Source organism: Hemitrygon akajei, chromosome 20 (genome assembly GCF_048418815.1).
Source record: "Hemitrygon akajei chromosome 20, sHemAka1.3, whole genome shotgun sequence".
NCBI classification, from domain to species: domain Eukaryota; kingdom Metazoa; phylum Chordata; class Chondrichthyes; order Myliobatiformes; family Dasyatidae; genus Hemitrygon; species Hemitrygon akajei.
Genome location: NC_133143.1, coordinates 67,037,751 through 67,061,912, shown reverse-complemented (window position 1 = coordinate 67,061,912; position 24,162 = coordinate 67,037,751). Strand labels below are relative to the sequence as shown.

Below are 24,162 nucleotides of genomic sequence, written 5' to 3'. Positions count from 1 at the left end.
ATACATCTTAATTACATTGACAGAAAACAACAGCATTGCTAAAAATACATATTTTAACGTAAGCAGACAGCAGAGGAATATGTTAATGTCAATTCTTCCAACAAGCTGAAAATATAAAGCGGTAAATTGGTTTATTATTTTCATATACACTGAAATCTAATGAAAAACTTGTCTTGAATAGTGTCAGTACATATCAAATCTTTACACAGTGCAGTGAAGTAGTACAAGGGGAAGCAATGGGGCAGCATGGTAGAGCAGTGGTTAGCACAACACCTAGCACAAGGGCTGGAAGGGCTTATTCTGCGCTGTAGCTCAATGAATAAATAAATAACACAATACAGAATAAAGTATGTCAGCTAGAGAGAACGTACAGGCATGAAATAAAGTGCAAGCCCATAACAAGGTAGATTCTGAGGTGAAGAGTCCATCTTATCACACTCAGAGACCATTCCACAGCCTTATAACAGCGGGATCACTGAACACAACCTATAGATTCACTTTCAAAGACTCTGCAACTTATATCCTCAGTATTATTTATTTATTTTCTGTATGTCTTATTATTTTTTTATTTGCACAGTTTGTCATCTTTTGTAAAAAAAAAATTTATTAAGTGCAGTCGTGAACAACAGCCAGATCAGAAATGCTGATCAAGTCAACTAGTTCCCAAAGAGAACTCTGATAGGCCAATCAGACAGTTCACTGCTGCTCAGCAATAGAAACAAAAAAAAATCATATGTACAATTAAGAAGCATTAAAAAATAGTAGAAATACTGGAGTCATGATGATCATGATGAAGTCTGCTGGAGAGAGACATTTATACACATGCTGTCCTCCATAATTCAGAGAGATTGAAGGATAAGGTTACAGGGTGACAAAACATGACAGGAGCACTTGGAACTAAAAACTAATCCCTACGTGAGAAAACAGCACCTTTCTCCAACAGTTTAAGGACTAAGTCCAGCCAAAATATAACTCACAAGTGCTCTTGAAAGTCAGGTATTAACCCTACCTGCCAACAACCAAGCATTGCCGTCCTGGTCCCCTTCATGATAGCTTATGAAGAAATTGTCAGTCAGTGTGGGTATTTTTTCATTGATTCTATTTGTTCCACTGTGAATGCCCACAAGAAAAATGAATCTCAGGGTCGTATATGCTGACATGTATGTAATTTGATAATAAACTTACTGAATTTTTAACTTTGATTAGATGCACCCTTGGGCTTGTTGGGAGTATGATCTCAGGCTTTTCTGCTTAATGGGGCAAAGGGAAAGAAAGATCGTCTGGGCTGGAGGGGCCCGTGATAACACCACTTCTTCATTGAAGTAGTGCAAAGTATAGACGTGGGTTAGTAAGTTGGCACTGGAAGAATGGTAATACTTGGAATGTATTAGTTGTTGACGTAAACAGCGTATTTCTCTGTGTGTTTCTATGCTTCAATGTACCTGTGATAATTAAGCTGATTAATCTGAATCCATTTGGTTTCTAGTGCCATGCTTCCAACGTCAACTTACTAATCCTCCCAGCCTTTATATAGGAGGGGAGGCTGGTTTCCATGATGTGCTGAGTTGTGACCACATCTCTCTGCAGTTTCCTACGGTCACGGGCAGAGTAGCTGCCGTACTAAATTGTGATACATACGGATAGGATACTTTCTATGGTGAGCGTTGACTACAATATCCATGTTTTCTTCAGTTGGCATTTTTTAAAAACAATGACATAAAGTTAAACCAGCATGAAATCATTCACGTTCCCTGCGCAAGGTTGTTGGTTCTCAGTTATGGCCCTGGGAACCAAATGGATTCTGATTAAAGAAAAAATAGCTTTATTTGTCACATGTACATCAAAACATAGAAACCTACATTGAAATGTGTTGTTTACATTGACGATTGACACAGTCTGAGGATGGGCAAGGGGCAGCCTGCAACTGTTGCCATACTTCCAGTGCCAACAAAGTATGCCCACAACTTACTAACACTAACTGGTACGTCCTTGGAACGTAGGAGGGAGCTGGAGCACCCGGAGGAAGCTCATACAGTCAAGGGGAGAATGTACTAAGCATATACAGACCGCATCGGGACTTGAACCCCAATCGCTATAGTATCATGCTGCACTCTGTAGCATGCTGGCCTTCAACTGTCAGGGCATTGAGTATTGTACTTAGGGCATTATGTTGCAGTTGGATAAGGTGTAGAATTTTGTTCACCCTCTTATAGGAAAGACGTCAGGCCTACTCCCACTGATTCGTCCCAGCCTGCACATTAAGGCGCCTCCCAGTCTCCATCCAGCTAACTGGATTCACCTGCCATTGGTTCCAGACTTATCACCAGAATCTGTTTAACCCCAGTTCTCATCCATAGTCTTGTTCACTCGTCTGGCCAACTGGTCTCAACCAGTTGTTCCTAGACTTCACTCTTCCCACATAAGGTTTATCTTTTTGCTTGTTGTGTCTAGATTGTGATCTCTCTTGTTTTGTGCTGTGGCTCATTATCTTGAAGTCTATTATTAAAGTTATTGTTCACCGCTGAGTCATCTCCGCTGTTCTGGTTTTGGGTCAAGCCTTCTCTACATTTCCTGACAAAAGATGGGGTTAAACTGGAAAGAGTGCAGAAAAGATTTAGGAGGATGTTGTCAGGATTAGTGGGAGAGTTAGAAACATAGAAAAAAAGAAAACCTACATCACAATACAGCCCTTTCGGCCCACAATGCTGCGCCGAACATGTACTTGCTTAGAAATTACCTAAAGTTACTCATAGCCCTCTATTTTTCTAAGCTCCCTATACCCGTCCAGGAGTCTCTTAAAAGACCCTATCGCATCCGCCTCCACCATCGTTGCCGGCAGCCCGTTCCATGCACTCACCTCTCACCTACTGATGTCCCGCTATAACCTCTGACAGCCCTCCACACTATCCACAACACCCCAACCTTTATGTCACCAGCAAACTTACTAACCCATCCCTCCACTTCCTCATCCAGGTCATTTATAAAAATCATGAAGAGAAGGGGTCCCAGAACAGATCCCTGAGGCACACTACTGGTCACTGACCTCCATGCAGAATATAACCCATCTACAACCACTCTTTGGGCAAGCCAGTTCTGGATTCACAAAGCAATGTCCCCTTGGATCCCATGCCTCCTTACTTTCTCAATAAGCCATGCATGGGGTACCTTATCAAATGCCTTGCTGAAATCCATATACACTACATCTACTGCTCTTCCTTCATCAATGTGTTTAGTCACATCCTCAAAAAATTTGATCAGGTTTGTAAGGCACGACCTGCCTTTCACAAAGCCATGCTGACTATTCCTAATCATATCATACCTCTCCAAATGTTCATAAACCCTGCCTCTCAGGATCTTCTCCATCAACTTACCAACCACTGAGGTAAAACTCACTGGTCTATAATTTCCTGGGTTATCTCTACTCCCTTTCTTGATTAAGGGAACAACATCTGCAACCCTCCAGTCCTCCGGAACCTCTCCCGTCCACATTGATGATGCAAAGATCATTGCCCGATGTTCAGCAATTTCCTCCCTCGCCTCCCACAGCAGCCTGGGATACATCTCATCTGGGCCCAGAGACTTATCCAACTTGATGCTTTCCAAAAGCTCCAGTACATCCTCTTCCTTAATGTCTATATGGTCAAGCTTTTCAATCCGCTGTAAGTCATCCCTACAATCGCCAAAATCCTTTTCTGTAATGAATACTGAAGCAAAGTACTCATTAAGTACTTCTGCTATCTCCTCTGGTTCCATACACACTTTTCCACTGTCACACCTGATTGGTCCTATCCTCTCACATCTTATCCTCTTGCTCTTCACATACTTGTAGAATGCCTTGGGGTTTTCCTTAATCCTTCTCACCAAGGCCTTGTTATGGCCCTTTCTGGCTCTCCTAATTTCATTCTGAAACTCCTCACTGCCAGCCTTATAATCTTCTAGATCTCTATCATTACCTAGTTTTTTGAACCTTTCGTAAGCTCTTCTTTTCTTTTTGACTAGATTTACAACAGCCTTTGTACACCACGGTTCCTGTACCTGAACATCATTTCCCTGTCTCATTGGAATGCATCTATGCAGAACTCCACGCAAATATCCCCTGAACATTAGCGACATTTCTTCTGTACATTTCCCTGAGAACATCTGTTTTCCAATTTATGCTTCCAAGTTCTTGCCTGATAGCCTCATATTTCCCCTTACTCCAATTGAATGCTTTGCTAACTTGTCTGTTCCTATCCCTCTCCAATACTATGGTAAAGGAGATAGAATTGTGATCACTATCTTCAAAATGCTGTCCCACTGAGAGATCTGACACCTGACCAGATTCATTTCCCAATACCAGATCAAGTACAGCCTCTCCTCTTGTAGGCTTATCAACATATTGTGTCAGGAAACCTTCCTGAACATACCTAACAAACTCCACCCCATCTAAACCCCTTGCTCTGGGGAGATGCCAATCAATATTTGGGAAATCGAAATCTCCCACAACGACAACCTTGCTATTATTACACCTTTCCAGAATCTGTCTCCCTACCTGCTCCTCGATGTCCCTGTTACTATTGGGTGGTCTATAAAGCACACCTGGTGGGGTTATTGACCCGTTCCTGTTTCTAACTTCCACCCACAGAGACTCCGTAGACAATCCCTCCATGACTTCCTCCTTTTCTGCAGCTATGACACTATCTCTGATCAGTAGTGCAACACCTTCACCTCTTTTGCCTCACTCCCTGTCCTTTCTGAAACATCTACAGCCTGGCACTTTAAGTAGCCATTCCTGCCCCTGAGCCATCCAAGTCTCTGTAATGGCCACAACATCACAGCTCCAAGTACTGATCCACGCTCTGAGCTCATCCGCTTTGCTCATGATGCCTCTTGCATTAAAATAGACACATCTCAATCCATCAGTCTGAGCGCATCCCTTCTCTATTACCTGCCTATCCTCCCTCTCACACTGTCTCCAAGCTTTCTCTATTTGTGAGCCAACAGCCCCTTCCTCCATCTCTTCAGTTCGGTTCCCACCCCCCAGAAATTCTAGTTTAAACTCTCCTCAGTAGCCTTAGCAAACCTCCCCGGCAGGATATCGGTCCCCCTTTGATTCAAGTGCAACCTGTCCTTTTTGTACATTACTCCTGCCCCAAAAGAGGTCCCAATGATCCAGAAATCTGAATTCCTGCCCCCTGCTCTAATCCCTCATCCATGCATTCATCCTCCACCTCACTCTATTCCTAAACTCACTGTTGTGTGGCACAGGCAGTAATCCCGAGATTACTACCTTTGAGGTCCTGATTCTCAGATTCCTTCCTAACTCCCTGTAGTCTGTTTTCAGTACCTCCTCCCTTTTCCTACCTATGCCATTGGTACCAATATGTACCATGACCTCTGGCTGTTCACCTTCCCACTGCAGGATATTGTGGACTGTGATCTGAAACATCCTGGACCCTGGCACCTGGGAGGCAAACTACCATCTGCATTTCTTTTCTGTGTCCACAGAATGGCCTATCTGACCCCCTAACTATAGAGTCCCCTATTACTGCTGCCTTTTTCCTTTCCCTACCCATCTGAGCCTCAGGGACAGACTCTGTGCCAGAGGCACGGCCACTGTTGCTTCCCCCAGGTAGGCCATCCCCCCCCCCAACAGTACTCAAGCAGGAGTACCTATTGTTAAGGGGGACAGCCACAGGAGTACTCTTTAGTATCTGCCTCTTGCCCTTCCCTCTCCTGACTGTTACCAACTTATCTGTCTCCCAAGTCCCCAATGTGACTACTTGCCTATAGTTCCTCTCTATCACCTCCTCACTCTCCCTGACCAGACGAAGGTCATCGAGCTGCAGCTCCAGTTCCCTAACCAGGTCCCTAAGGAGCTGGATGAGGCCTTCCGGGAGGCTGGGAGTCTCCCGGATATCCCACATCTGACACCCAGTACGGAACACCGGCCTCACAGACATACTTCCTATTCCTATTCTTCACAAGTAACCTACCTCGCCTCGACTTGTTATCACCGAAGCCCCATTGAACCAAAGCCCTCCTACTCTGTCTCCCTCTACTCCAACACCCGCTCTATAAAGCTATCTCCTTTTAAATTTTGCGCTGGTCTAACTCGCTGATGTCGACATGCTTGCGCAGTCGTCCCTCGAGTTGGCCATGATTGGACTTTACTTTTGGAACCTAAGAGAGTTTAGGATGATCTTACACAAAATTATGTTTAAAATAATGTTTTAAATGACTTTAAGACCATAAGACATAGGAGCACAATCAGGCCATTCTGCCCATTGAGTCTGCTCCCCCATTCCATCATGTCTGATCCCAGATCCCATTCAGCCCCACACATCGGCCCTCTCACCATAACCCTTGATGCCCTGACCAATCAGGAAATGATCAACCTCTGCCTTAAATATATCCCAGGACTTGGCCTCCACCACAGTCTGTGACAGAGCATTCCACAGATTCGCTACTCTCTGGCTAAAAACTTCCTCCTTATCTGTGTTCTAAAAGGTCACCCCTCAATTTTGAGTCTATGCCCTCTAGTTCTGGATACCCCCACCAGAGGAAACATCCTCTCCACATCCACCCCATCTAGTCCTTTCAACATTCAGTAGGTTTCAATGAGATCCCCTGCAGTCTTCTAAATTCCAGTGAGTACAGGCCCAAAGCTGCCAAACACTCCTCACATCTTAACCCCTCCGTTCCTGGAATCATCCTCCTGAACTTCCTCTGGACTCTCTCCAATGACAACACATCCTTTCTGAGATATGGGGCCCAAAACTGGTGACCATACTCTGCAGCCTGACTAGTGTCTTATAAAGCCTCAGTGTTATCTTCCTGTCTTTATATTCTTGAAATAAATGCCAACATTGCATTTGCCTTCTTTACCACAGACTCAACCTGTAAATTAACCTTCTGGGGACCCTGCACCTTACGTTTAAATTATGAGAGGTGTAGATAAGGTGGAAAGTCACAGAGCCCAGGGTAGAGGTTTTGGGTGAGTGGGGAGGGGTTTGAATGTGGCCTGAGGGGAACCTTTTTCACAGAGAAGGTGGTGAGTATATGGAATGAGCTGCCAGAGGAAGTGGTTGAGGCAGGTATGATAGTATTATTTAAGAACCACTCGGGTAGGTACATGGAGGGGGGGGATCTGAACGCAGGAAGTTGGTCGGCATAGCATAAACGCAAGAGATCTAGCGCAACACTCACCAAATTACGGAAGAACTCAACAGGTCAGACAGCATCCTTGGAAAGGAATAAATAGTTGACGTTTCCTGATGAAGGGTCTCGGTTCGAAATGTCAACTGTTTATTCATTTCCATAGATGCTGCCTGACCTGCTGAGTTCCTCCAGCATTTTGTATCGTGCTGCAATTGGACAGCATGGGCTGGTTGGGCCGAGAGGCCGGCATCCCAGCGGTATTGCCTTATGGCTCCGTGACAGGTGCACGGTGCACAGGCGCCAGGTTTTATTGTCTGAGAACGGTATTCCCTCAATACTGTGATGCTAAGGCAGCGGAAATTCGGAACATACCTGGGTACACTGGGTATATTTAAAGCGGAGGTTGATAGGTTCTTGAGTAGTCAGGGCGCCAAAGGTGGCGGGGAGAAGGCAGGAGAATGGGGCGGGGGGGGGGGGGAAATATCAGACACGATCTAATTGCGGAGTGTACTCGATGGGCCGAATGGCCACCGCTCGTTGTATTCTTCCCCGTTAAAAGCTTACTAACTTACTTATTCATTTATGTTTCTCTTCATAACAAAAGAGGTACAAGAATAAACCTTTCCATTCTTTACGTTGATAGTCAATGCTTTCAGCCCTGTCTATTACAATCATCCGCACTGTTGACACTCATGTAGTCCTCTGGGGTGGTAACTACTGAGGGGCTTTCTCACGCTATCCCGGCCCCTCCCTCTCCAGTAGCCCAAGGATCCTGCACCGTGCTTCTTACTCCCGAGCTCATTGATTCGACAATCGTGTTGAGAAGCCTATCACGTTCTCTAATGCGTTGCAATTACTTTCAGGGCGCTTAATACAGTCTGACACAGCTGACTTCGCCTGAGTCTTCCTTCTTCTGGAGATGGGGGGATGACCTGGCGGGGAAGCCACTTTAAGAGCCCCACGCCGATGCTGACTCGCAGTTCCGCAAGGAGCCGGACCCTCGCCTCCGGTAGTTGAGGCGCGGCCGCCGGGTGGGTCGCAGCCTGTAACCTGGTCCGGTTTGCAGCGATCGGAGCCGCGGCCACTCGGGATCTCTGCCTCCCTCCGGCCGCTAATCTTCGGCAGGAAGAGGCGAACGGAGTGGACTGAATCGGCAGGGGCGGACCGCTTGATGTTTGGCGGGCGACCTCATCCTCTTCGTGCGGTAAGCCTGTTGCACCTGGACTGAACGCACCTTCACCGAGTCCCTCCTCACCGGTCACCGCTGATGGCTCCGGGCGAAGCCTGCCGTGTCGTGGTCCAAAATCCCGAGCCCCGTTTTCACTCGGGTTTACTGTGATCTCCAGCCGAAGCAAAACTGCTCGAACGGAGATTAACACGAGTATCAACGCAATTTTAAACAACAATCTCGTTGTCGCTGTTACTGTATATGTCTTTGAAATAGTCTATACCGTATCACCTTTTGCAGAATTTCGTGGAAAGAATTGTAAATGCAGATAGTTACGTAAAATAGTGTTTCCTTAATGACCAACTCGGGGAAGAAGCCTTACTTAGCCTGTGTGGTGACCATCTTCCTCATTTCCAATAGCTCTTCAACGCATATTTAAATAGATCGCGTGACTTTTGTCCCCCCATTTTAGACAGCTAGGTCAACACTACTGGAAAGGGTGTGTTGGAATGAGCGAATGTCACATGGATTGTCGATCGGTAGTTGAAATTGTTGGCTATTGATCCGCTGGCGATGATCGGCGCGGGTGCGCTCTCCGCTGCGTTTTCCAGTCACCCGGGGTGAGTGTGCTTTTGTGCCTGAGGATATTTCATCTGTGGACGGAGATACTGCGTTCGACCCAATGCTCTCAGCGGATTCCCGGTATCCGCGATCAGTCACTCTCCCGGGTCCTCTGTTTACCTGCCTAGCGGCAGACTAAACCCGAGGAGAGGGGAAGAGGGAGGGAGGGATGGGGGAAAGGGAGAGAGAGAGAGAAGAAAAAGAGTGGGTGAGAGAGAAAAGAGAGGGAAGGGAGAGAGGGGAGAGATTTTGTTCTGCCCTTATTCCTGCTCGAGTGTGGAGTACACAGTGCTGGGTGTTCACAGTAAGTACATGCCTAACACAGTGATAAATACAGAGATTCTGCAGATGCTGGAAATCCAGAGCGGCACACTCTCAAGTGCTGGAGGAGCTCAGCAGGTCAGGCTGGAGGGGGAAAAATCATTTGGAGTTTCGGGCCGAGAGGTTTCCTGATGCTGGGTCTCGGCGGGACATGTCATTTCTTTACCCCCCCCCCCCCCCAGGTGTTGCCTGGCCTGCTGAGTTCCTCCAGCGTTTTGTGTGTGTTATAGTGTTAGACAGATCCTGGGCAGGTTTTACAACTACAAAGAACAACGGAATGGTAAAGCAATGGCCAGGCCATTCGGCCTGAATATTGTGCTGATCTTGATGCCAGTTTATACTTATTGTCCTCCTGTGGACCATCCATATCCCTCCATTCTCTTCATTTTCATGTGTTTGTCTAAAAACCTTAAACTCACCAAACTGCCTGCTTCCACTACTACCCTGGTAACCCGTTCCTGGCACCAACCAACCTCTGTGTAAAAACACCTGCCCCCCCTCCTCCAACCTTAAAAAGCACGTTCTCTGGTGACACAAAAAATACTGGGGAACTCAGCAGGTCAGGCAGCATCTCTGAAGAGAAATCCACAGTCATTTCAGACTGAGGCCCTTCATCCGGACTCTACTTGACCCAAAACATTGAAACCTTATTTTTACCCTCAGGAAGCGATTTACCCTATTTATGTCTCTCATAATTGAGACTAGAACTAGAGGTCATGGGTTAAAGGGGAAAGGTGAAATGTTTAAGGGTTCTTCACTCAGTGGGTGGTGAGAATGTGGAATGAGCTGCCAGTGGTTGTTGCAGGTGCAATTTACAAATTTAAGTGAAGTTTAGATAAGTACATGGATGGGATGGGGTAAGGAGGGCTGTGGCCTGGGTGCAGGCTGATGGACTGGGCAGATTTATAGTACAGCATGGACTAGATGGGCTGTAGGGCCTGTTTCTGAGCTGTAGTGTTCTATGACTCCGTAATTTCAAAATCCTCTATCAGGTCTCTCTTCAGCCTCCAGTTTTCAGATGTTGGATTGGAAAGAACATTGATTATGTATAACTCTGAAGCAAGGCTACATTCTGTTCAGGACTGTGGTGTGCCAGGTTTCCAAAAGGCCATAAAACATTGGAGCAGAATTAGTCCATGTGGCCCATCGAGTCTGCTCCACCATTGGCTAATTTATTATCCCTCTCAACCCCATTCTCCTGCCTCCTCCCTGTAACCTTTAGCACCCTTACTAATGAAGGCCTTTGACAAGGTGCCACACAAGGGTGTTTACCGAGTGAAGAGCCCATGGTATTACAGGAAAGTTACTAACATGGTTAGAGCATTGGCTGATTAGTAGGAGGCAGCAAGTGGGAATAAAAGGATCTTTGTCCGGTTAGCTGCCAGTGACTAGTGGCGTTCTGCAAGGGTTGGTGTTGGGACCGCTTTTTTAATGCTGGCTATCAATGATTTAGATGATGAAATAGATGGTTTTGTTGCCAAGTTTGCAGATAATACGAAGATTGGTGGAGAGGCAGGTAGTGTTGAAGAAACAGGTGGGATGCAGAAAGACATTAAGAGAAAGGGCAAGAAAGTGGCAAATGAAATACAAGGTTGGAAAATGCACTTTGGTAGCAGAAATAAATGTACAAACTATTTTCTAAAAGGGGGAAAAATCCAAATATCTGAGATGCAGAGGGACTAGGGAGTCCTTGTGCAGAACACTCCAAAGGTTAACTTGCAGGTTGAGTCGGTGATGAGGAAGGCAAATGCAATGTTAGCATTTATTTCAAGAGGTCTAAAATACAAGAGCAGGGATGTGATGCTGAGGCTTTATGAGGTACTGGTGAGGCCTCACCTTGAATATTGTGAACAGTTTTGGGCTGTTCATCAAAGAAAATATGTACGGCATTGAAGAGGGTCCAGAGGCGCTTCATAAGGATGATTCCAGGAATGAAAGGGTTATCTTAAAGGAACGTCTGATGGCTCTGTGTCTGTACTCTCTGGAATTTAGAAGGATGAGGGGTGATCTCATTGAAACCTTTTGAATGTTAAAAGGCCTAGACAGAGTAGATGTGGAAAGGATGTTACCTATGGTTGGGGAGTCTAGGGCAAGAGGGCACAGCCTCAGGATAGAGAGGCATCCATTTAAAACAGAGATGTGGAGAAATTTCTTTAGTCAGAGGGTGGTGAATTTGTGGAATTTTTTACCACAGGCAGCTGTGGAGTCCAGGTCGAAGGCAGAGATTAACAGGTTCTTGATTGGACACCAAAGGACACCAAAGGTTATGGGGAAAAACTAGGAAATGGGGTTGAGCAAGAGAAAAAAAGGACCAGTCACGATTGAATAGTGGAGCAGGCTCAATGGGCCAAATGGCCTAATTCTGCTCCTGTGTCTTATGGTCTTATGGTCTTACGGAATCTGTCAACCTCCATTTTACAAACGTTTGTAAATATATCCAATGGCTTGGCAACGAATTCCACAGAATCACCATCCTCTGGCTAATGAAATTCCTCCTCCAATCTGTTCTAAATGGACATCCCTCTATTCTGAGGCTGTGCTCTCTGGTCCTAGAGTCTCCCACAATTGGAAACATCCTCTGCATGTCCAGTTTATCTAGGCTTTTCAATATTGGATAGGCTTCACTGAGATCCTGTACTCCCCCTAATTTTTCTAAACTCCAGCGAGTACAGGCCCAGAGCCATCAAATGATCCTCATATGTTAACCTTTTCATTCCCAGAATCATTCTCATGAATTTCCTCTGGACCTTCTCCAATGCCAGCACTTAAGAGACTCTTAGATAAGCATGTGGATTATAGAAAAATGGATGGTTATGTGCGAGGAAAGGGTTAGATTGATATTAGAGAAGCTTGAAAGATCAACACAATATCATTGGCCAAAGGGTCTGCAGTGTTCCATGTTCAGCTTTTACTAACACTGTTACACAACTATTGAACTATTGATAGCCAGCTCCCAGCTCCTGGACATGGAAATGAAAATGACTAAACACACTGGAAATCTGACATAAAAACAACATATTGGAGACACTCAGCAGGGGAAGACCTGAATGATTAGCTTCTGTTTTCTCTCCCCACAGACACTGACTGACACTGAAGTGCTTCTACCATTTTCTGTTTTTATTTCAATTTCTGGGTTTTGTCATTTTTCCCTGTTAATTGTTATCAGTATTGGTTTGTTATTATCACACGTATGCCAAGATACAGGGAAAAGCTTGTCTTACATACAGATCAGATCATTACACGGTGCAGAATAAATTAACAGTTACAGAAAAATTGTAGTGCAGGTGGACAATAAAGTGGAAGATTATAACTAGGTAGATTGTGAGGCCAAGAGTACATCTTATTGAATGAGAGATCTGATAACAGTGAGGTTGAAGCTATCCTTGAGCCTGGTGCTATGTGCTTTCTTGCTTTTGTATCTTTAACAAAAGATACGAAGAGAGAGAGGAGAGGGAGAAGAGAGAACGTCTGGGGTGGATGAAGTCTTTAATAACTCCCTGTCTCTCCCTCCCACTCCCCAAACTTTCCTGGGGATGTGCCCTTGACAGAGGGGTAAGGGTTCTGTGGACCCAAGGGGACTGAATATTTTGCGTCGACTTGCTCCTGTCAAGATCAGGAATGCCAGAGTGAGTCTTGGCAGTGAGATATCGTTACTCCCTGTCTCGTTGCCTGGGAGTTGAAGCCGTTCCCACCACTGTCCTGGTGGAGATCAACTAACTGAATGCAGCACTGGGACTGCATTTGGAGCCATCTCAGCCAGTGTGACTTCCTGCTGGCGGAAGAAACTTGCGATAATGAATCGGTATGTAGGACAGAGATTGGGAGTCTGGCTGAGGGGTGCAACAACAACCTCTCACTCAATGTCTGCTGATTATCGACTACAGGAGGAGGAGACTGGAGGTCTGTTAGCCAGTCCGCGTTAGGGAACTGAAGATGGAAAGGGTCAGTAACTTTACATTCTTTGGCACTAACATATCAGAGGATCTGTACTAGGACCCCTCCAAGAGGGTCACAACCTTGTCGTGATTTGGAGGCTTGCTTGCCTCAATGGCCTGGAGAAGTATGCTGGCTGGAGTCGGGGTTTTGTGTTTTGGCTCTTGCTAGGGTCATCCATGACAAAGAGTAGAGGCCAGACTAAAAGGAGTTCACTGGTCAGGGGGTCAGCTCAGGGCTAACAACTCTGACTGTTATGGAAACAGCAATGAAGAAAACTGACAGGAAGCCACTGACATGATGAAGGAAGCCTTGAGCGCCACCAGGCATGGAGGACCTTCATTGCTGCCCTAAACCCCAGTGGCGTATGGACAGTAAGGAAGAAAGACCTAGGACCAGTACATTAGTGTTAGCACAAAGAAGCATCTCTACTTACTTAGATTTATACAGATTTGTCGTGTCACCAAAAAAAATGACGAACTTCCACAGAGCTGTAGTGGAGAGTTTCTCATCTGGTTGCATCATGGCCTGGCATGGAAACATTAATGCCCAGGAATGGAAAAGACTACAGGAAGGTGGATACAGCCCTATCCATCCCAGTCAAAGCCCTCCCAACCACTGAGTGCATTTACATTGAGCACTACTGCAAGAAAGCAATGTCCATCATTAAGGACCCTTACCAGCTAGGCAATGCCTTCTTCTCGCTACTGTCACTGGGCAGGAGCTACAGGAGCCTTAGGTCCCACACACCAGTTTCAGGAACAGTAATTATCCTACAACCAGCGTGGGTAAGTTCACTCACCACAACACCGAACTGGTTCCACAACCCACAGGCCCACTTTCAACGACTCTTTACAACTCAAGTTCTTGGTATTCTTTAATTTGTACAGTTTGTCTTGCACGTTGGTTGTTGTTAGTCATTGTTTATGTATAGATTTTCGTATTTTTTGCTCCCAGTAAATGCTTGGAAGAAAATGAATCTGAAGGTTCAAGATTGTTTATTGTCATGCACCAGTACACGAGTGTAAAGAACAAGATGATTGTTACTCCGGATCCAGTGCAGCATAAAAAACACAATAAGCATAAAGAACACGATGAAAATAAATACATAATGTTAGCTTACATACATCGACTGTACAGACATTGATGTTAGTGCAGGAGTATCATGCATGAGGACCTGACAGCAAGTGTCGGTCGTATATGGTAACCTATATGGACTTTGATAATAAATTTAATTCAGACTTTGAGACTTGCTGAGCTTCACGGATGGCCCTCGACATGCTGTCTTTACAGTTCAGTTCTTCAAAGATAATGACTCCTCGATCGTGTCCTTACTAAAAATCTTTTTTCTTTGTTGAATGGATTACTCACCAACTACCAAAACAGGAAGCCTAGCAAGTTTCTTTTTCTAGTCAAGGTGTAATTATAATGACAACCCAGCCCAGGCTGGATTGGCTCAGGTTTTAAACTAGGAGTTTCCAAAAATAAGACTTAATACTGTGGTTACTCGCTCAGCAACTCTGCGTTTGTTTCATTTCCTTACAGGAAATATCCAAAACATATTAAAAGTCCTGCATGTACTGTTGTGTTTCACATTGGTGTCACATACACCCAATGTGTCCAATCACATTTAGTGTAATACACATTTTGATAAGTTTTTGATTAGAGTCATGGAGCACAGAAACAGGCCCTTTGGCCCATCTTGTCCATGCTGACAAAGACACCCCATCCCAGCTAATCCCATTTGCCAGTATGGCTTCCAAAACTTTCCAATCTTTCAAAGGTTGTTACTGTACAGGTGATAGGGTGGAGATTAAGGTCACACGAAGCCATGGGAGCAGGTGGTGGATGGGTTATTTGGGTTCTTTCGGATTTCTTGTTTTGCAGTTGTCTGTAAGCAGATAAATCTCAAGGTCGTATAATTTATACATTCTTTGAGAATAAATGCACTTCGATTTGAACTTTGAATGTTTCCAGACCTCGAACAACATAATTGGCTTGAACATAGAGGAGTAATGGACTCGGCCATTTGACCCTCATAGCTAATCATAGAGCGTGGAATATTACTGGCCTTTGGCTCACGGTGATGTGCTGACCTGTTACTGGGATGCCACTGTAGAATAGTCATTAGTGTGATGCTATTACAACATGGGGCATCGGAGTTCAGAGTTCAATTCCAATACTTCTATAAGAAGTTTGTCTGACCTTCTCATGAGCATGTGGATTTCCTCCGGGTGCTCTGGTATCCTCCCACGGCTCAAGGATGTACTGGTTAGAACTTTTATTGGTCATGTCCTCTGATTAGGCTAGTGTCAAAAAGGTAGGTTCCAAGGTAAGTTCCATTGGGTTGGATGGGCCATTTCTGTATTGTATCTCTAAACATGAAAGCATGAAAAACTAAAAAAATCTAAAAACTTAAATGTCAGCAGTTCAAAAGTATTCATCCTCCTTTGCTCAGTATTTAGTTGAACCTCCTCTTGCAGCTATTACAGTGAGTAGTCTTTTTGGATAAGTCTCTATTAGCTTTGCTCAATATGATGGAGCAAGATTTGCCCATTCCTCCTTGCAAAATTGCTCAAACTTCCTCTCACAGTGTTACCTAGCTTATGCACAGTATTAGATTTATGCCACATGTGTAGTACCACTTAAAAAAACATATCCTTGCCTGTAAATTCTTTGCAAAGTATCACTTAGAAAATACTGTAAAGATGTTGGGTGTTTTTGAGGCAGAGGTTGATAGGTTCTTGATTGGACATGGCATCAAAGGTTACAGGGAGAAGGTCGCGAACTAGGGTTGAGGTGGAGATTTTAAAAAAAGAATCAGCCATGATTGAGTGGTGGTGCAGACTCAATGGGCCAAATGGCCTCATACTGCTCCTATGTCTTATGGTCTTATGGTATTACGTGGAAGAAGGTCTTGTGGTCAGACTTTTAGGCCTCAACACTAAGCAGTACATGTGACATAAATCTTCACTACACATCAGCCAGTAACACCATCCCTCCTGTAAAGGATGGTGGAGGTACAGTAGTATCATGCTATGATGATGCTTTTCAGCAACAAGGACTGGAAGTCCAGTCAGGATTGATGGGAAGATGAATGCTGCTAAATACAGAGAAATCCCGAATAAAACTTGTTGGCCTCTGCCAAGAAGCCTAAACTGGGAGGGAAGTTCGTCTTTCAGCAGGACAATGACCCAGTGCACACTGCCAGACCAACCAGGGAGTGGCTTCAAATGAAGAAATTTGATTTTCTTGAGTGGCCTAGTCAGCGTCCTGACCTTTGCTTCGATGCTCATTTAACTGGCCCGGGAGTGAGGTTGGATCGCTCTGGGCACCAAAAGAAGTCAGGGCCAGGGCGAAAAAGTTCCGATGTTCGTTCAACTGGCCCAGGACTGAAGCTGCATCGCTTTTGGCACCGAGCTGATTTAAAGAGCTTGAGTTCGGCCTTGGGTTGGGCAACGGAATCTGGGCCCAGAGCAATTTTCTGGGCAGCATGGTCGAGGCCCAGTGCCCGGGTCCTAGCATGAGGTACAATGTGCTGTTTAGACCATTTAAACACAGGCCCAGATTGGAGGTGAGAGCTGATTTTGCTCGCTGTCTATGATATTCACCTCTCTCTCTGGGGCATGGAGCCTTTCGCTGATGAATTGTGGGGTCAATTTAAATGCTGGCGCAGATAGACTTAAAAGACAGGGTGTCAGTGAGGACAAGAGCCGATTTCGCTTGTTCTCAGTGATGGTCACTCCTCTCTCCATGGTGCTGGGGCTATGAAGACTGTTCTGGCTGCTGTGATCCGTACCCACTAATATGATGATCGATAAGCAAGGCTTTGGGCCTACTCTGGGCTGCTTCAGGGTTCGGATCTGAGGACTCAGTTTTGGTTCGGAATGCTGCTGTTCGCTTCATTTGTATCTTTTTTCTTTTTCTTGCACATCAAGTTTTGGTCTTTTATTTTTTTACTCGCTTTTCTTAATTGTGTTCTTTCAGGTTTCTTGCTTTGTGGCTTCTTGTGAGCAAGCAAATCTCAAGGTTGTATAATTTATACATTTTTCTGATAATAAATGAATACTGAATCAAACATCTCTGGAAAGACCTCGAGATTGCTGTCCACTGCCACTCCCTAACTAACCAGGAACATCTTGAGAAATTTCGCAAGGAGGTACGGGATAATACTGGTCCATCATAATGTGCAAAGCTAATAGAGACTTATCCAAAATGTCTACCGGCTGTAATAGCTGCAAGAGGAGGTTCAACTAAATATTGAGCAAAGGGGCTGAATACTTTTGAACTGTTGACAATTCAGTTTTTGAAGTTTTTGTTTTTCATGTTTTAAAATTTTCTGTTTTTGGGCTCTACTGTGAAAAAAGAAGCATGTGATTCACAAATAAAAATTCTCAGTTAAATTGATCAAAAACCCTTGTAATACTCAGTTAAACAAAGGGTTGGGGCTGAATACTTTTACTAGGCACTGTAAATAAAAAATAAAGTACCTATTCTAAGATCAATCTGACCCTCCCCCCTGAATAGCTTTCCATTTTTCTATTATCCATGTGCCTATCTCAGAGTTTCTTAAATTCCCCTAATATATCTGCCTCTAACACCATACTTGGCAGGGTGTTCCAACCACCTGTCACTCTCTGTGTAAAAAAAAAAAAATTACCTCTGATGTCCTACCCTAAACTTCTCTCCAATCACCTTATAAATTATTCCTATTTCCGCCTGAGGAGAAGGTGCTGGCTATCTACTCGAACTGTGCCACTTATCATGTTCAAAATTCAAAGTTCAAAGTGTATTTATTATCAAAGTATATATACGTCACCGTATACAACCCTGAGGTTCATTTTCTTGCAGGTGTTCACAATAAATAGAAAGAAACACGATGGAATCAATGAGAAACTGCATATGATGGATAGACATACAAATCCAAAAAAAGAAAAGAATAACCATAATTATTCAGAATCATTCAATGTAGTCAAAGATCGTCCTCATGTTTTTATGAAAGGTAATCATGTTTGACAAATTTGCTAGAGTTCTTTTGAGGATGTGACTGGCTGTGTTGATGGAGAACATTTTGTAATTTGTGTCTGGATTTTCAGAAGGCATTTGACAAGATGACATATGTTCAGAATCAGGTTTAATATCACTGGTGTATGTTGTGAAATGTGTTGTTTTCCAGCAGCTGTACATTGCAATACATAATAATAAAACACCATAAATTACAATAAGTACAGTATATATAAAAATAAATTAAATAAGTAATTCAGAACGAGAGGGAGAAATGCGGAGGTAATGTATGTGGGTTTGTTGTCCATTCAGAGATCTGGTGGTGGAGGGGAAGAACTGAGTGTGTGTCTTCACCTCCTCTCTGAGGGTAGCAATGAGAAGAGAGCATGCTGCACAAGGTAAGAGCTTATGGAATTAGGGAAGTGTTATGATGGTCGTACTGTGCGGTTATGTTCTTCATGTGACTACCCAACTTCCTTCTCTTTAAATTATTTTAGTTATTATCGAATAGCATATTACAAGAATTTTTATTTCACTGGAAAGTTCCTGATTAGATCAGGACCAGGACTGCCAGACTGGGTAACAGTTTCTTCCCTCAGGCTGTGAGACTAATAACACCCTGCCACCACCAAGGTCTCGTCACTCAGAGAGCGAGCTGTTTACTGTTTACCTGTGCTGTGCACTTCATACATTTTGAATGATATTCTAATAACTTATTTGTGCTAATTTTTCATTTTATGTGTTGTGTTTCATGGTCCGGAGGAACGTTATTTCATTTGGTTGTATAAATGTACAGCCAGGTGACAATAAACTTGAACTTGCTTGAGGTGACTTGATTTATAAGTATGTGCATATTACATATAGTGAAGCTGGATACAATGACAACATATCACTGTGATGGGATGGCTGTCCTTTAATGCTACAGACCGTGTTGTTCACAGAGACGTGAATTGAATGTTTAAACTTGTATTGACAAAAGCTTATTGCTGACGGTGCAGCAGAGCTAAATATATCCCTGATAAAAAATACATAGGTTTTCTATTTCCAGTTGCTGATCCATCTTACCCACGTCCAAGCTCAGATATTATACGACAATCTTATTCATTCTCATCTACGGTCAAGCTGCAGCAATTTCAGTTCAGAGCGATGAAGCTATGGACTTGCCCATGCCTACATCGGGCAGGGATGTTGTAATTTCTACACAGAAGTTCCATTTCCTTGTGCAACGCAAGTAACAGTTAGCGTGACACTTTCAAGCGTTAGTGCATTTACAAAGCGACCTGCCGCAGGAAAGCAGGATCCATCATCGAGGACCCCCGCCACCCAGGCCAGGCTCTCTTCTCACTGCTACCATCAGGAAGGAGGTAGAGGAGCCTTTGGTCCCACACCCCGAGATTCAGGAATAGTTATTACCCTTCAACTATCAAGTTCCCGAACCAGCGTGGATATCTTTATTTACCTGTTTATTTTTATTTAGAGACACGGCACGGAGCAGGCCCTTCCAGCCCAATGAGCCACACCGTCCAATAACCCAAGTATCTAGCACTAGCCTAATCACAGAACAATTTACAATGACCAATCAACCTACTAACTGGTATGTCTTTGGACTGTGGGAGGAATCCGGAGCACCCGGAGGAAGCCCATGTGCTCAAAGGAAGGATGGACAAACTTCGTACCACACTGAACTCCGAACTCCATTGTCCTGAGCTGTAGTAGCATTGCACTGACCAGTACATTGCTGGGGCACCCCATCAAGGGCCCCTATCATTCAGGCTAGGCTCTCTTCTCACTGCTCCCATCAGGAAGGAGGTACAGGAGCTTCAGGTTTGCACGCCACCAGGTTCAGAAACAGTTAATACCTTTCAACCATCAGGCTCCTGAAGCAGCGTGGATAGCTTCACTCATTATTTATTTATTATTGTTTCAATTTCTACTTGCACAGTGTTTGTCTAATTTGTCATTGATTCTGTTGTATCGCTCTCTTCTACTGTGAATGCCTGCAAATAAATGAATCTCAGTAGATTTGGTGACAGGGATGACTTTTTGCCTTTTTTTTAAAGAGCACCAGTTGTAAGATTGGGATTCAATCCTCACTGCTGTCTGTGGTAGCCCGGTTGTGTAGCTTCACAGCGCCAACGATGGCCGATTGGGGTTCGATTCCCGCCACTGTCTGTATGTTCTCTCCATGACCGCTTGGGTTCTGCTTGGGTGGTCCGGCTGCCAAAGCTGTCCAAGTTAGGGTTAGTGAGTTGTGGGCATTCTACGCTGGCACCGGAGGCATGGTGACAATCGTGGGTTGCCCAGAATATCCTCGATGCGAGTGGTGGATTTTACTGTGTGTTTCGAGGTAGCTGTGCCAAATAAAGCTACTTTTTCTCTTCTGAATCTCAATTAACAATATACTTAGTAAATCAGGTGTTAATGTGATGTGCAGTTTACACACATGCTACTGGGGCATAGGCCTCCGCCAACAGCTCACCAGAGCTCTCCGTCCTAGACCAGTCCTTCAAGTTGTCCTCAGCTGTAGCCCGTTGAAGATCCCTCCTCTCCCAGGAACGAGGTGTCTGGAGCTTCTGTTGGCATTTCTGTAGCTTTGGGGTTTTACAGGATGAGGTTTCTGGCCTCAAGTCCAACCCCCCTCCTTTCACAGCCGGGCTTGGGACATTCATGGTGGAGTTGAGATTAGAATAAAACAATAGATATATTGATGAAAACTTCAAGTTAAGTCCATTGTAAAACTTCAATATTTGTAGAACGAATGTTAATTTCTGATGAAGGATCTCAGCCTGAAACATGTTTCATTCATCTCCATAGATGCTCCATGAGACCAAAAGACATAAGAGCAGAATTAGGCCATTCAGCCCATTCCTTCATGGCGAAGCTAGTATCACTCTCAACCGTTCTAATCAAGAACCTATCAAACTCTGCTTTAAATTAATCCATTGACTTGGCCTCCAGAGCCGTCTGCTGCTGCAGAGACCCTCCAGCCTCTTCACGTGTTTCTGTCAATTTCTCTAAACCTTTCTGTTCATTGTTCTAGAACCTTAAACTAATGCAGCATTAGATGTTGTTTGACCCATTGAGCACGTGTCAACTCATTGAAAATAATATCCAATTAAGAACTATTTTTCATGTACAGCTGTTTTTAAAAAAGGCTTGCTTTGGGAAGTATAAATGTCAAGTGTATCACAAGTCCTTTTGTTACCTAGCAACCATGACATGCTTAGCTCCATTCTCTTCTGCTAACTTTTAAAAACTTCTATACCACAGTAGTAATGAAGTCAATTATTGTAGTAAATTGTTGAAACAAGCGGAAGATTTAGACAGGGAGAGTTTATGGATTATTGCATCAAGGATTGGTTGCATCAAAGTTCAAAGCGACATTTATTATCAGAGTACATAGATGTCACCACATACAACCCTGAGATTCTGCGGGCATAGTTAGCAAATCTATAGAGCAGTAACTGTAAACTATTATCATCAGGAACTGTAAACTGTAAACAAACTGTGCAAATAGCTGGTCTAAGACCAGAAGGACCAACAAAAAATAGTGGACACAGCCCAGTCCATCACAGGAAAAGCCCTCGGCAACGTAAAGTGCATCCCCAAGGAGCACTGTCACAAGAAAGCAGCATCCATTGTCAAGAACTCCCACCATTCAGGCCACGCTCTCTTCTCACCATTGCCATTGGGAAGGAGGTACAAGAGCCTCAGGTCCCATACAGCCAGGTTCAGGGACAGTTATTACCCTCCATCCTTAGGCTCCTGTACCAGTGTGGATAACTTCACTCACTGCAGCACTGAACACAACCCCCCAGACTCACTGCCCAACTCACGCGCTCGGTATTACTTGTTATTATTATTATTACATTTTTCTTTTTGTATTTTCTCAATTTATCTGTGGGTTTGCATTGATTCTATTGTACTTCTTTGTTCCACTGTGATTACCTGCAAGAAAGTGAATCTCAAGGTAGTGACTTTTAGAGATATAACCTTGGACAGGCCGTTCCAGCCCTTCGAGCCATGCTGCCCAGGAACCCCCTATTTAATCCTAGCCTAATCACAGGACAATTTACTGTGGCCCATTACCCTACTAACTGGTACATCGCTGGAATGTGGGAGGAAACTAGAGCAGTTGGAGGACAAACAAACTCCATAAGGATTGTTCCGGAAATAAACTCTGAACGTCAACACCCTGAGCTGTAATAGTGTCACGCTAACCACTACACCACCATGCTGCCCAACATGTATATATGTATATATTGGCTGGTGACCAGTGGTGTGCCTCGGGGATCTGTTCTGCGACCCCTACTCTTTGTGATTTTTATAAATGACCTGGACGAGGAAGTGGAGGGATGGGTTAGTAAATTTGCTGATGACACAAAGGTTGGAGGTGTTGTGGATAGTGTGAAGGGCTGTCAGAGGTTACAGCGGGACATTGATAGGATGCAAAACTGGGCTGAGAAGTGGCAGATGGAGTTCAACCCAGATAAGTGTGAGGTGGTTCATTTTGGTAGGTCAAATATGATGACAGAATATAGTATTAATGGTAAGACTCTTGGCAGTGTGGAGGATCAGAGGGATCTTGAGGTCCGAGTCCATAGGACACTCAAAGCTGCTACGCAGGTTGACTCTGTGGTTAAGAAGGTATATGGTGCATTGGCCTTCATCAATCGTGGGATTGAGTTTAGCAGCTGAGAGGTAATGTTGCAGCTATATAGGACCCTGGTCAGACCCCACTTGGAGTACTGTGCTCAGTTCTCGTCGCCTCACTACAGGAAGGATGTGGAAACCATAGAGAGGGTGCAGAGGAGATTTACAAGGATGTTGCCTGGATTGGGGAGCATGCCTTATGAGAATAGGTTGAGTGAACTCGGCCTTTTCTCCTTGGAGCAACGGAGGATGAGAGGTGGCCTGTTAGAGGTGTACATGATAATGAGAGGTATTGATCGTGTAGATAGTCAGAGGCTTTTTCCCCAGGGCTGAAATGGCTAGCACAAGAGGGCATAGTTTTAAGCTGCTTGGAAGTAGGTACAGAGGAGATGTCGGGGGTAAGTTTTTTTACACAGAGAGTGGTGAGTGCGTGGAATGAGCTGCTGGCGGCGGTGGTGGAGGTGGAAACGATAGGGTCTTTTAAGAGACTCCTGGATGGAGTTTAGAAAAATAGAGGGCTCCGGGTAAGCCTAGGTAGTTCTAAGGTAAGGACACATTCTGCACAGCTTTGTGGGCCGAAGGGCCTGTATTGTACTGTAGGTTTTCTGTGTTTCTATGTTTGCCAAAGTAGAATGTGCTGGTTGCTCAGTGTAATTAGGTAGTAACCCAACAGCATAAAACACTTACAATAATGCAGTATTTCTTGGCTAAAGGAGATACAATTACAGTTGAATTCCTCTGGGTTTCCCTAGCAACAAAATGGATGCTAACCTTACAAGAAGATAGGAGTTCTACTTAATGGGAAGAAAAGATCCAATCTTCTTGGCTCAATATTTCACTGTGCCCCTTCCTTCACTGGCTTTTCCATTGTAATTAGCAACTACATTCCTTATAAAATTACTGATGGAAAGTCCATCAACATAGAAGTTCAGAGAGACTCAGAGAGAGGAGGGCGCATGGTACTGTAGTGGTTATTGAGACACTATTACAGCTCAGAGCATTTTGAAGTTGGAGTTCAATTCCAGTGCCATCTGTAAGGAGTTTGTATGTTCTCCGCATGACTGTGTGGGTTTCCTCCCACATTCCAAAACATACTGGTTAGTAGGTTAATTGGTCATTGTAAATTGTCCTGTGAATAGGCTAGGGTTAAATAGGTTGGTTGTCAGTCTGTTGGGCTGGAAGGGCCAATTCCACACTGTATCTCTAAATATATAAATAAACTTTATCTATTGCAGAAGGTGGCAAATGTGTTTCAAGTAAAGCTAACGATTGGGCCTTTTCCCATCGTCTCACTTCATCCCTTTTCCCTCACCCACTCACCT

At 44.4% G+C, this 24,162-nt stretch overlaps 1 protein-coding gene across 2 annotated transcripts in view; it reads left to right on the top strand.

Moving 5' to 3' along the window:
• The first annotated feature begins 7,989 nt into the window (after nucleotides 1-7,989).
• The window catches only part of LOC140713888 (leucine-rich repeat-containing protein 3B-like), a 52,402-nt gene continuing 36,229 nt past the window's right edge, over nucleotides 7,990-24,162 (top strand). Inside the window, exon 1 of one of the 2 annotated variants that reach the window (XM_073024527.1) lies at nucleotides 7,990-8,344. The gene's annotated coding sequence lies outside the window, so the exon portion shown is untranslated. Of the gene's footprint in view, nucleotides 8,345-8,862; nucleotides 8,929-24,162 lie in introns of those variants that run through there. The other variant, XM_073024528.1, reaches the window with a different exon arrangement.